This window comes from Mixophyes fleayi, chromosome 2, assembly GCF_038048845.1.
Source record: "Mixophyes fleayi isolate aMixFle1 chromosome 2, aMixFle1.hap1, whole genome shotgun sequence".
NCBI lineage: Eukaryota > Metazoa > Chordata > Amphibia > Anura > Limnodynastidae > Mixophyes > Mixophyes fleayi.
The window spans coordinates 333,886,378-333,899,509 of record NC_134403.1 but is presented as its reverse complement, the minus strand read 5'-3'; positions in this window follow the sequence as shown (position 1 = coordinate 333,899,509).

The window sequence follows — 13,132 nt, the reverse complement described above, 5'->3', positions numbered from 1 at the left end:
CAGGCCTCAACCACCAACCACTCCCCACTGTCACCCCCGGCAACCACCAACCACTCCCAACTGTCACTTCTCCTTCAAGAAATATATATATTTTTTTTTAAAATCTTTATAAACACTTTTAACAATTAACAAATTAAAAACATCTTAGTATTCCAAATTTCAGCCCTTTCTGAATTTTTTTTTCCACACACACTAAGAATTTAGTAGGTCAGTGTATAACTCCGCCCAGCAGGTGGCGCTGCAGCTTGGGTTTATTTTTTCCACACACAGACAGACTAACACACGCCACTAGACATTTATATTATAGATTAGATCTCACTGAAAGAATCTGGCTAATTAGCCTTTCACAGATTGTAATAGATCTTTTCATCCGATATAACTCCCATCTGGTAGATAAATCAATTTAGCAAATGAAGTAAAATGCAAAAATTCAGAAAATAATCTGAGAGCAAATCGGAAGTTATCCAAATCTCATATCTTCCTGAAAAGTATAAATAAGCACTCCAAATGATCAACGTATATAATCAGTGAATATAATGTCAGGGATCTGTCTGATATAATGCTCTAAGAGGTGTGACTCATAATTAAATAGTCTCACCGATCAGAGGAGCCTTCCGATACCAATGCCTGTAGGGCTGCAAATAACAGGCGCTCCGAGTACTCCACACTGAGGTTATCTCACTGGATCTCACAGCAGGGGTGAAATAACAATTATCAGGCTAAACACACAGACAATAAAGGTACTGATTAATCCAATACACCTGACCCAACACGTTTCATTGCAACAAACGATTTCCTCAGAGGCAGGTGTGTTCCATTCTTCCAATTGCATCTTTATAAAGACCCGGCTATTAATTGAATTTCCAACATGTGTATCAATCTTTAATTTACTTCATTATAACCATTTTTCATATTTCATAATACTTATTTCTGATACTAGCCAAGTTTCTATTACCACACTGAACAGCATACAAAGTAAAAATCATACATTTGTTATACTATTTATATCATTAAAAAAAATCTCAACATCAACTGTTCAGAGGAGGCCTTAATGGTAGAATTGCTGCACAGAAATTACTACTGAAGGAGAAAAATCAGAAGAAGAGACTTGCTTGTACCAAAGGAAACAGGCAGTGGACATCAGACCAGTGGAAATCCATCCTTTGGTTTGATGAGTCCAAATGTGAGATTCTTGGTTCCAATCGCTGTATCTTCATGAGATGCAAGAGGGTGAGCAGATGATGTCTGGATGTGTGGTTCCCACCATGAAGAATGAGCTAGGAGGTATGATGGTGCTGTTCTGGTCACACTGTTGTTTAGAACTGAATGCATACTTAATCAGCTTGTTCTCCACAGCATTATGCAGCACACACCATCCCATCTGGTTGGGCTGACATTTTTATTCTAACTGGGCAATGACCCAGAACACACCTCCAGGATGTGTAAGAACTATCACAAATAAGGAAAGGGATGGAGTGCTGCATCAGATGGCCTTGCCCCGCTTCATCATCTGAACTAAACCTAATAGAAATGGTTTGAGATAAGTTGGACTGAAGAGTGAAGAAAAAGTAAGGAGTAACTGCTCACCATAATGAAGAACAACTTCATGGAGAACTCCTTCAAGACTGTGGGAAAAGGTCCCAGGAAGCTACCTCATGAAGTTGGTTGAGAGAATGCCAAGTGTGTGCAAAGCCATTATCTAGGCAATGGATCGCTACTTTGAAGAATCTAAAATATAAGATAGTTTTGTATTATTTAACTTATTTTGGTCACTGCATAATTCCATTTGTGTTGTTTTGTAGTTTGATGACTTTACTATTATTCTAAAATGTGGAATATAGTAAACATAAAGAGAAACCCTTTTATGAGTAGGTGTGTCCAAACTTTGGACTGGTATTGTAGGTGAAAAAGAAAAATTTACAATATGACAATATTCCTTCTTACTTTCTATACCGACCAAACATTTTGCTGTAGAAACAATTGGAAATGTACAATAATACTAAGTAGGGTTTTCTATTGCTGGCCTTTATTAGACAGCAGTCTCAGCATAATAGGACTTCTACCAACCAGTGTGCAGGCCAAGTGCTTTATAGCTTCATACATAATTTAAACCAGTCAGATATACAAAATGTATATATCACAAAAGTAAATTATACTGAACATCCATTATTGTTTGTGTTGATGACGAGTCAATTTGTAATTGAAGTATAATTCATCTCAGCACTTTATAAACCACACATTTCCTTCTTCCTACTTTGTACAATTCAGTTTACTGGATCTATATTATTATTATTATTATTATTATTATTATTATTATTATTATAACTATCATCATTTATAGCACTAACATATTCCACAGTGCTCTACAATTTATTCAGGCACGTCAGTAGTTAAGAGTTTTCCCTTTCCCCCAAAGCAAGGCTCCAAATATATGCAAGGAAAAAAAGGGGCTTGATGACTTTATTTAAAAGAAGGTGACAGTGCATGCTCTAGATCATAACAGGATCATCTATGTGTGGCCAACGTTCAGATCTTCAAGATGAGACGATGTGACCTCAGCAGGAGGAAGTCATCCCCGCCATGACAGTGGCTGGGAGACCGCAATGCACTTGTGCAAGACCCTGCAGACGGGTTCCGTGAGAAAGGAAATGGTTTGATCCACAGTTCACTGGCATGCCAAAGGAGCTGGAGGTGGTAGAATTTAACAGGAGGAACAGGAATTTTGTTTTGAGAGAGGGGTAGAATATTGTAAGTGAGGTAACTCATTGTGACCATTCAGAAAAGAGAGCATATATCTCAGGAATAGTCTTTATAAGCTATCTTGAGAGGCAGAATCAGTGAACCATATAACGAGAAAACAGAACAGTGAGCTCAGCACAGGAAATTAATAGTTGATGAGGATAAGTGTGTTGAGTGAAGGGGCAATCCAGGGTAGAGAGGCTCTGAGGTGAAGGAGAAAGAGTTTCAGTCAGAAACAGGGCCAGAGGCTGCTGAGGCAAGCAAATATAATTGCTCATCGGAGAGTGTTATACTCTTTACTGAGAGAGAGGGGAAGTAGATAACTCTTGCTGATGATATAGAGGCTCCTTTTGAGAGACTTCTGCTGTGGGATTCTATGAGTGAAGCTAACCAGGTTCCCCGGGGGAGCACACCAAGGGAGCACTGGACCTGTTAATTGTTAGCACTGTGACAAATATTAATACTTTTATCCAAAGAACAGTACATATATTGTGACAAAAATCACCTGTAAGGGCTCTTGAAATGATGTCAATGTGATCATTGTCAGTCTCTGCTCTGACTGGGGAATAAGACTGTATCGTTTCTATAGGAGATAGTCTGACATCTGTTGTGAGTGAACTATATGTGCTGGAACTTTTAATGTTTTTGTTTAGTTTGACAGTCTGGAACGACATGTGTTTAGTTAGTGCTGGACAGAAAATGGGTTTCTTTTGAAGTTTTCTTTATTTTTTTCTGCTTAATAAAATTGGCTTAGGCCAGTTGTACCACAACCTTGGACTTGTGTGAGTTCTAGTTCTCAGCTGCTGTACACCACTACCATCTACCCCTGGAGATGGCATCTGTTCCCCTAACCCGGTTACAATATATAAACAGAATCTTTAACCTTGCATGGCTATTTGTTTTTATCTTAAATTGTATTTTAACCTTTAACCTGCTGCTGCCACTCCTGTTTTATTAACTGGCTGTTAGGAACCCCTCCAGCCGGCACAACACAACCCGGAGTCTACTCTGCCAGTCAGGTGTTCACTGGAGCCCCTGATGGTGGGGACAGACTGGGCTGCAGACTGACAGAGGGTCGTGAAGTGTGTACCGGCTGGGGAGAACCCAGGCAAGAAGAGTCAGGTCCACGCAGAGGTCAAAGGCCGGCAGCAGGTAACAGTAATGATGAACAAGCTGAGGTCAGAGGTCACAGGCAAAGTAGCAGAACGGGTAAACAAGCCAAGGATCAGGGTCACAGGAAACACAAGCGAAGTCCAATACGAAGCCAAGGGTCATACACGGGAAGTCAAACGTAGATACAGGATACAGGAACTGGAACAAGCAGGTCAGCAGACTGGAGCACAGAAGCTATAACCGGCAATGAGGCAGCAGACCTCATTGCCTTAAATACCCAGCTGAACCAATCACAGGTTGAACACACTCCTGCAGGTTAATAGAGCAGTCACTAATAGAGCCAATCAGGGCTTGCCCCTGGCCTGCACAGTTGCAGGCTAATGCCTGCAATTGCCTCCTATGATCTGCCCCTATTAATTAGCCCACAGGCTGTAGAATCGCTGCGCCCGGCTTCCTCCTATTGCCGGGACGCAGCTCTGAAGCGTCTGCTGGTTGCCCCGGCAACGGCCGGGTTATGGCCGGAAATGACGTCCTGGTCGCCATGGCGACGGCCGGGACGCAGGTGAGTGAGTCGCGGCGGCTGGGCACTGCCGCGGCTCGTAACACTGGCTACCTTATAAGTATACTGCAGTTTACATTGTGTGTGCCTGGGAATGAAGATTTGGGTAGAAGCACCATATCTGGAGAAACATGAAAGATGCACACGCAAGTATACACCTCATCTTAACACCATCCTCATCTGTGTTAGGGGGTGTTACATATGTTAAAGAAATACATGTTTTACATGTGCTGTTGTAACAAGTAACAGCCACATTATTGGCAAGCTATGAAACTCCAAAGTTTTAAATGCTCCTTAAAAACCTACCAGTTTATCAAAGCCTATCAGTCTGCTACCTAATTCCACTGGTGCTGCCTCTGAACACATTCCCACTCTCACAAACAGGGCCATCTCTCCCCCTTTTTGTCAGCTCCTACCTCTTCCACCTACGCTTCCCTGTATTATACCTCTTCCAAGTTCTGTATTACACTTTGCTTGTTCTGTACCTTGCCTGTTAGGTTGTATGTATTATGCTTTATCTATAGCTATCATTGCATTAATGTTTGCTAAAAGTGCTGTGTTTTGCTTTTACTTGTTCTCTATTTTGCTTGTTGGCCCTCTAAATTTTTGTACTATACCCTAATTTGGCTTGTAAGTTTCACAGCACAGCGCTGCAGAATTTTTTTTATTTATTTTTTTAAATAATTTATTTATTAAAGTTCGTCACAAGAAGTAATTACAATCAACAATTATTAAAGATGCAATATTTTTTTTTTTTTAACATTTGTTTTGATACTAAAATATGTATATATTATTGGGTATAATTTAAATAAAAATCTCATTATAATACATATTATTATTATTACTATTATTATAAATTAATAATTTCTCACTATTGTTATTTACAAATGTACATTACATATTATTATTATTAATACATTAAAGTTATAGGGATTTAATTGTAGAATACACCTATAAAACCATATAATATAGACATGAGGAGAAGAAAACTGTAATATCTTTAGAGGTCAAATCTCAAATAGTAAAAGTGTCTAGCTGGTATTAATGACCATCATCACTGTATATTTACATAAGCCTTCAAGTTTCTGCAAGTGATACAATATTGTTAAAAAGTACATTTTAAAAAAACAATTTAGTTAAAAATTAAAAAATTTTTGTTGTTTCAGATTCTGATTTGTTTTTTGTTTTTTTTTACACAACCTTCACAAACTGATTTGGCATTTGTTAAACATTTTCTTTCATAATAACTCAAAAGTGACTCATAAGTGTGCTCATAGGTGATTCCATCCCGAGTAAAGCACTGGGTTTATTTGAACATATAGCAAAACTATTGAAAACTAAAAATAGAAATCATAATGATTTGAAATATTTAAATATCTACAACCCTAAATTGTCTTGTGGCCACAAATGTATATTTCATAGGAATGAGTTTGGAGGCCACAAAATAAGACAATGATTTATTTCCAGATGAAACACATAACCATATACTTTAATGTATGTTTAAAAAGAAAAATAAAATTATTAATTTTGAACCAATTCCAACAACTAATGGCTGATTGTGCTGTGAATAAGGCACAGCAAAAAGTCTGAGAATGCTACGGATGATCTGACCACACAGTTAGTCAAGGGAAAAATACATCTAATATTTACCACCAAATCATATGACCACCGACAGTAATTGCGGTTGCTAAGTGCCTTTTAAGGTCTAGCAATCAAACTGGCAGTAGATAATGTGGAAATGTTTTTCTGTTAAATCACAATATTATTAGTGGCTTAAGCATGTGACTATAAGACGCATGAGAGAAATTCAGCTGACATGGAGGCCAGAAATGCAATACTTATAGTTGTAGGTATATGAAGATTCTGAGCTGACTAAACGTATATCTGCTATACAGCCTATATCAAATAAATTAATAAAGTATTATATATTGTTAAACATGATGGAAACAATTTGGAAAAGTTTAGCAGTCTGCTGGGTTGTCAGTTTGTCGCCTTCATGAATTCGCAAAATGTTTGGACAATAGGATCCATGTACTAACGGTGCGTTTAGGTGAAATTTTGCACTGAACTACAGCAACCACTTAGCTTATATGTCTCTTTGTCAGTTAGGAAATACCTGGTGATGTTTTATTTCTGTGTTTGTTCACAATTGCAAAGCTGTGCAGAGTCTATATAAATAAATGTCAATTCATAAGTAAATAATATCTAGCGTAAGTTAGACAAATATTTTATTGTTTGCTGTATTTCAGTGCAAATTGTGCACCTAAATACCTACCTCCCAACAGTTCAAAAGTACCTCCCATGATTTACTAAAACCACACCCACATTTTTGAAAAGCCCTGCCTGTTTTTGGATTTGCAAATTGACGCATTCCCCCCTAAATACAGTCAATTGGGAGATATTCCCATTATCAATATCTTTGTTCTGTTTATAATGTAGGGTTTGTGAGGCGCTGCCCTACTACTACTAATAACATGATCAGTTCCCATAGCTCCATTTTTTGTCAAATGTTTGTGAATTGAGTGTAATAAAATTTAAGGCTCAACCTAAAAAATAAAAATGATTTGATGGCTGATATTATTTATTATAAATTTTGTTTGCACATATCTAAACTTGTAATTTCAAATATTTTTAATTGTATAGAAAAATACTTTTTTTTAAAAAAAAAAAAAGCCAAAACATGATTATCTGCTCTGCTGCATACTTCTGGGTACTTCACAACTCTGATAGTGGAAGAAAACTATTTAAACCCCTATAAACCAGAGTGGATGTCTTCAAAAGAAGACATGGAAAGAACATAAAAACATTCCTTCAATCTATATTTGACTGTGTAAGTGCTAGCAAAATACAGAGGTATTTTGTAAATCAGCAGTCTGAGAGCTGGAAGTAGTATATGTTGCTTTTTTCCTATAGTACCTATAATTGATTAGACTTTCCAAGTTTAATGGCATGTTGTGTATACTATTTGTCAATATTCCAAGCAGAGACACAATACAACATTAACCTTGCCGCCATGTTGGAGTATGAAAGAAGTTGTAAACGTATACAGCTAACACCACTTCCATATAGATTATCCATCATCATTACATTCATTTTTACATTATATACAGTATAGATATACTTTTTTTGTTTGTTGACAGTTACTGTTATGACTGCTTGTTTACTACCATTTTGTATGTTCATTTTGAAAACCAAGCCCCCCCGAACATCAAACATCCAAGTAACGAATCAAGCTGGTTCGGTACTTTCCCGCTTCCTCGGAACTGAAATCAAGGTAAAAGTCATTGTTGCGTGGATTCAATAAGTACCTCCATGCACCAGAGATCCAGCGCCATTGCTCACACAGAAACAGGAGGGGTAGCTGTGTTCTTGTCACTCTCCAGTGACATTACTTATTGCCATTGCTCACCCAGAAACAGGAGGTGTAGCTGTGTTCTTGCCACTCTCCAGTGACATTGCTCATTGCCATTGCTTACACAGAAACATGGGTAACAGTGTTCTTGTCGCTCTCCAGACTCTAGTGACATTGCTCTATGCCATTGCTGACACAGAAACAGGGGTAGCAGTGTTCTTGTCACTCTCCATTCTCCAGTAACATTGCTCTATGCCATTGCTGACACAGAAACAGGGGTAGCAGTGTTCTTGTCACTCTTCGTTCTCCAGTAACATTGCTCGATGCCATTTCTCACACAGAAACAGGGGTAGCAGTGATCTTGTCACTCTCCAGTTTCCAGTGCCATTGCTCTGTGCTATTGCTCACACAGAAACAGGTGTAACAGTGTTCTTGTCACTCTCCAGTCTCTGGTGCCATTGCTCAATGGCATTGCTCACACAGACACAGGAGGGGTACCATCGTTCTTGTCACTATTATTAGGTTGCCAATTCACATGGTGGACAGTATGATTAGGTAGACTTTCAAATGTGGACAGTATTATTATAGGGCTATTGATATGGTTAAGGACAGGTCTAGGGATAGGGTTAAGGACAGGTCTAGGGACACGGATAGGGACAGGGTATGGGATAGGTCTAGAGATAGGGACAGCGCTAAAGTTATGGATTATGCTGTATAAATTTGAATTTTCAAACTAAAAATACTGTCTATATTTCAATTGTAATACTGTTGATGTCATTATATTGTTGACTTTAGAACTTTGTCTAGTCTGCTACCCATCACTCATATTATGTCAATCCAACATAAGGGTGGGTGGGGGATCCCCCTATTTCTATATGAAGAGAGGACAATTGATCCCCCTTAGCGCATTGCAAGAAATCCATTGTACTTCTTCAACAGACCTCTATGGACAGACTAAGTCATCTAGCACTGAGAGCCATGGTGAGAGTCAGCCCTCCGGTTCATGTAACAGGGAGGGTTCCTCTAGTTGTTATATGTGAGTGGGTGGGGAGCAGGATTAGTTAAGAAGGGGCTGCCAAAAGTGGACAACATCTATAATTTTGTGTGGAGTTCTTCTTTAAAATAAATGTTCTGTTAATCATATGGACATAAATCATTGTGCGCAGATAATCTTATTTATCTGCATATTTCTATTTAGTATTATGCAGCTGCTACTTGCTCTGCCCAGGTAAAATTTTAAGTTGGCCTCAAACTGATTGCCAATATCATTGTAGATTAGACGGCTGGAAATCACCATCACAAACATCTATGCTTTTCCCGCTTTGAATAATTCTGGACGCATATGTTGGTTTATTGCAAAATATCAAATCTATTTCTACTATCAAGTCCCTGTGATATGAAAGGTTTCCTATCACTGCTTATCTCAGCAATAGAAAATCTTCTATCGCCCAATTTATCAATAAAAGTTTGCCAGGACAGCTGGGTGACGCTGAGCTCCCCGGCAATACTGATTGGAGTCTTGTCACTCACCAGGCTAGGGCATGGTCCTTCCGTACATACATGAGTCGGATGTGCTTGGTAAATAGGATTCCTTTTTCGGGGGAAGCTTCGGCAGAGCCCCCATTGAAGGCTATCGCTGGTGATTCCCTGGGCTTTGTTATATAGTGCTAAGCTATCCTTTATATGTTGTTTATCCTGTTATGATTGATGACAGCAATATCACATTCCATTTTGTTTATTTCTCCTATTTTTCTGTTTTTCGTTTTCCTCTGTTCTGTATCTTCAGAGCTCATACACTCAGGCACTTGTTTTGTCCCAGTGGTACATTCAGTTAAAACCAGAGTCTTCACAACTTGAACAATTATCTCAACAGCTGATTCGCTATATAGGCCAACGGTCTCTAATTTCAGATATAAAACCCGCCATGACTTTAGCTTGGACTGAATGTACGACTGGTGGAAAGCCATCGCTCAGGTGTATCTACACTCATAGTCCTTTTAGATGCCATACAATACATACCTTTATCCATTACATTTTTAAAACATTTTAAAATTACAGTGTATACATAACCATTTCATACTCAACTATTTCCTTTTCTTCTGTTTATCTTTATACAGCTTATCTCAATGCCACAATCTAGTTTATTTCATTCTGTTCTATATAATGTTTGATGTTACCTATTTATATACAATTTATTCTTAGTTTTTGTTACATCCAGTGATCATTTTATTACTTTGGCTAACTATAGCTTAAATGTCAGCATCAGTTATTGATAACCCGGAACTCCCGATGCCTCTGTCTAGACAGCAGTCCATACTAGTGCAGACAATCCGGACTATCTCCAGCACCCGTAGCTCCATGTGATTTCATCAGTTCCTCCACTATCACTTTGCTTGTCCTTTGTCAAGATATATTATATCCATTTTTGAGTGATTATATCATACAGAAATTATGGGTCTGATTTATCAAGGCAAGTATCTGAAGATTTTGAGCGTATCATACGCAAAATCACTGTGCACATGCCCAGAATCGGGACATGCGCCAGTAAATGCAGCCTTGTCAGCTCCGTCTTCAAACACAAAGGACACTTACTTCAGCTTACGATTTCGGGGAGTGAACGGAGTGGGGATAATAGGTATTTTGCGTTGTCAATGTACAGTAAGGGCGTGCCAAACTCGAGCGCATGCAGCCACGTCCGAATGAAGCTCTGGGCATCGCAAAGTTATTTGTTGTTCTGCTGTATGTCTTGCTCCAGCTACAGGGTTAGTTTAAGTCCTGATCACTAGCAATGACAGTCTTGTATGCATGCTAGAACATGTGTTTGCAATTAGGAACAACTGCAAAAATGTGTTTTATGTTCAGTAGACATTAACAGCATCCTAATAAACATGTTTTATGGGGGAAAAAAATCTGATCATTAATGCCTTTATTATTAACCGGTGACATTATGTATATGTGTGGATTATAAATTTGCAAAAGAATGCACGGCAAAAAATAAATATATAAATTATATATATATATTTATTTTTTGCTGTGCATTCTTTTGCAAATTTATAATCCACATAGACTTTGGACATTTTGTGCGGTGTCTTGTGTAGAAGAGTACAGTAGAGCTATACCCAAATTCAACAGCGCACGTATCTTCAGATCCATGGGTTGATGAACTTGGGCGTGTGCAAGGCCGACATACGTGCGTTTTACACCAAACACAGATTTCGCTCAGTATTTGTGCTTTGATGAATCAGGCCCTACGTGCTTTTGCATACTAATAAAGTCAATGTTTCTTTACGCAATGATAAATGTTGATATACTGTAACAAAGCCAAGCTGAGAATGAGTTTGGATACCATATGAAATAATTTGAGAAACTTTTTCTTTTAAATTTCAAGAACCAGGTCCGTTACGAAGATCCTGCAATAATACCCAACTGGCAGGAATATATTCCAGCAACCTGATATAAATATGTGGGAGCTGAGCCATCTCTGCAGGATATACATAAGAAAACAACTGATTGCAGAGAACAATCTTCCAGATGACATCTTTTCCCTGCCAGCTCCTACCAGATTGAAAAATTATTTAAACTTGGATGATTAACATCTGTCAGTCTACCAAGATTACAAAAAAATGATGCTGATATTATTGATGATTTATCAGAAATCAGCAAATAAACTGGCTATTTGATCAAGCAAAATATGTGTTTGTTATTTATATTTATTAATTGCACATTAATAAGTGATGATAAAACAAAGGACTGTGAAATAATTCCAGGTAATCTGTGAAAGTGTCAGTATGTCAGTCACTCCTCCTCCTACCCACTAGCATTAATTACATGTCTTACCATCATTTGTTTTTTTAAAAAAAACCCTCTAAAGCAATGGCAGAGAGTACCTGGACTTAAAATGGCAAAATTAAAAATTATAGAGAAAATAAGGACCAATTATTCCTCTATTGATCCTGATACTGTTAAATAATCTAAGTTCTAATTAAAATGTAAAAAGTTTAACTAAAATAGAAAAGTTAATTAAGCCCAAAACAGAAAAAATAGTTGTAGAAGGAGTTTGATGAGATAAAATGAAAAAAATATATTAATTTACCTTCCATGCTCTGCATTCGCTGGTTTTCACTTTCACTCTAATGATCCCAACTCCATGCTCCTCTTTCCCACTTGCCTGTTGAGTGGTGTGAGTGGGTGTCGATTGCCTCAGACCTGTGAACTTACCATTTCATCCTGAAAGTTCACAGGGGATGGACATCTACCAGCTCAGCTTCCTTAAAACAGCACTAGCAGGATAAGGAGAGTGGAAGGGGATCATTAAACTGATCAGGGATCTCGATGAATTGGGAGTATGGAGAATTAAAGCTAAATGTCTTTTTATATTTTATCTGATGAAGTTATCATTTAAATTCTACTATTGAGTTCACTAACTTATCAATACCTTGCTTTATTTGCGTATGCCAGGTCTGTGAGGTCTCCCAAAGTCTTCCAAAGACCGATGATGGTCCCCTGACTACAGGCATTGCCATCTTAACAGCATTATGGGCCCCCAGGCAAAGCAGTGAACTGGGGCCCCTACCTACACAACCACTCACAGGAATAAAAATGTAAATTATCGATATAATTAAGCTTATATTTATTTACTGCAATAAAATCAACATTAAAAAACATGCTGTACAACATAGAGAGATTAATGTACATAAACGTTTGGACAGTATAACATCAGCCTGAAAAACAAGAAATTCAGCATAAAAATGGTACTCGGTAAATCATAGACGGAGATGGCACAGTACAAAATTACTATGAATAATTTATTATTAATCAAGTGTTCAAACACAAACATTTGCACAATTTCTTTACAGATAATTGCTTTATACTTGGCTTGAAGTCAGTGGTCTTCAGGATATCACTTTCAATACACATGAGTGAAAACCAGTTCAAACACTGCTGCTCCATTGTGCTGTAAAGCTGATTTTTTTTTTATCAGTTTTAGTCTTGAAAATAAATGTTGGTCACTGTCAAGCACTTGAACACTCTGGGCCTGATTCATTAAGTTAAGGACGGCAAAAAGTAGTAAATTTCTCCAGGACAAACCATGTTACGATGCAAGGGGTGCAAAGTAATTTATTATTTTACACATAAGTTAAATACTGGCTGCTTTTCCAGGTAGCACACAAATACTTTATTTTCATACTGAAATTTAAAGTTGATCTAGGACATGCCTTAACCCAACTATAAACCTGTCCTCACATTTTAAATTTACTTCCTCCTCCAATGCAATATGGTTTTGGCAAGGTGCAAAGTTACTCCTTTTTTTGCTTTACTTTGCTTAATAAATTGGGCCCTCTGAGTGTAATTTCAACATTGGAAAACAC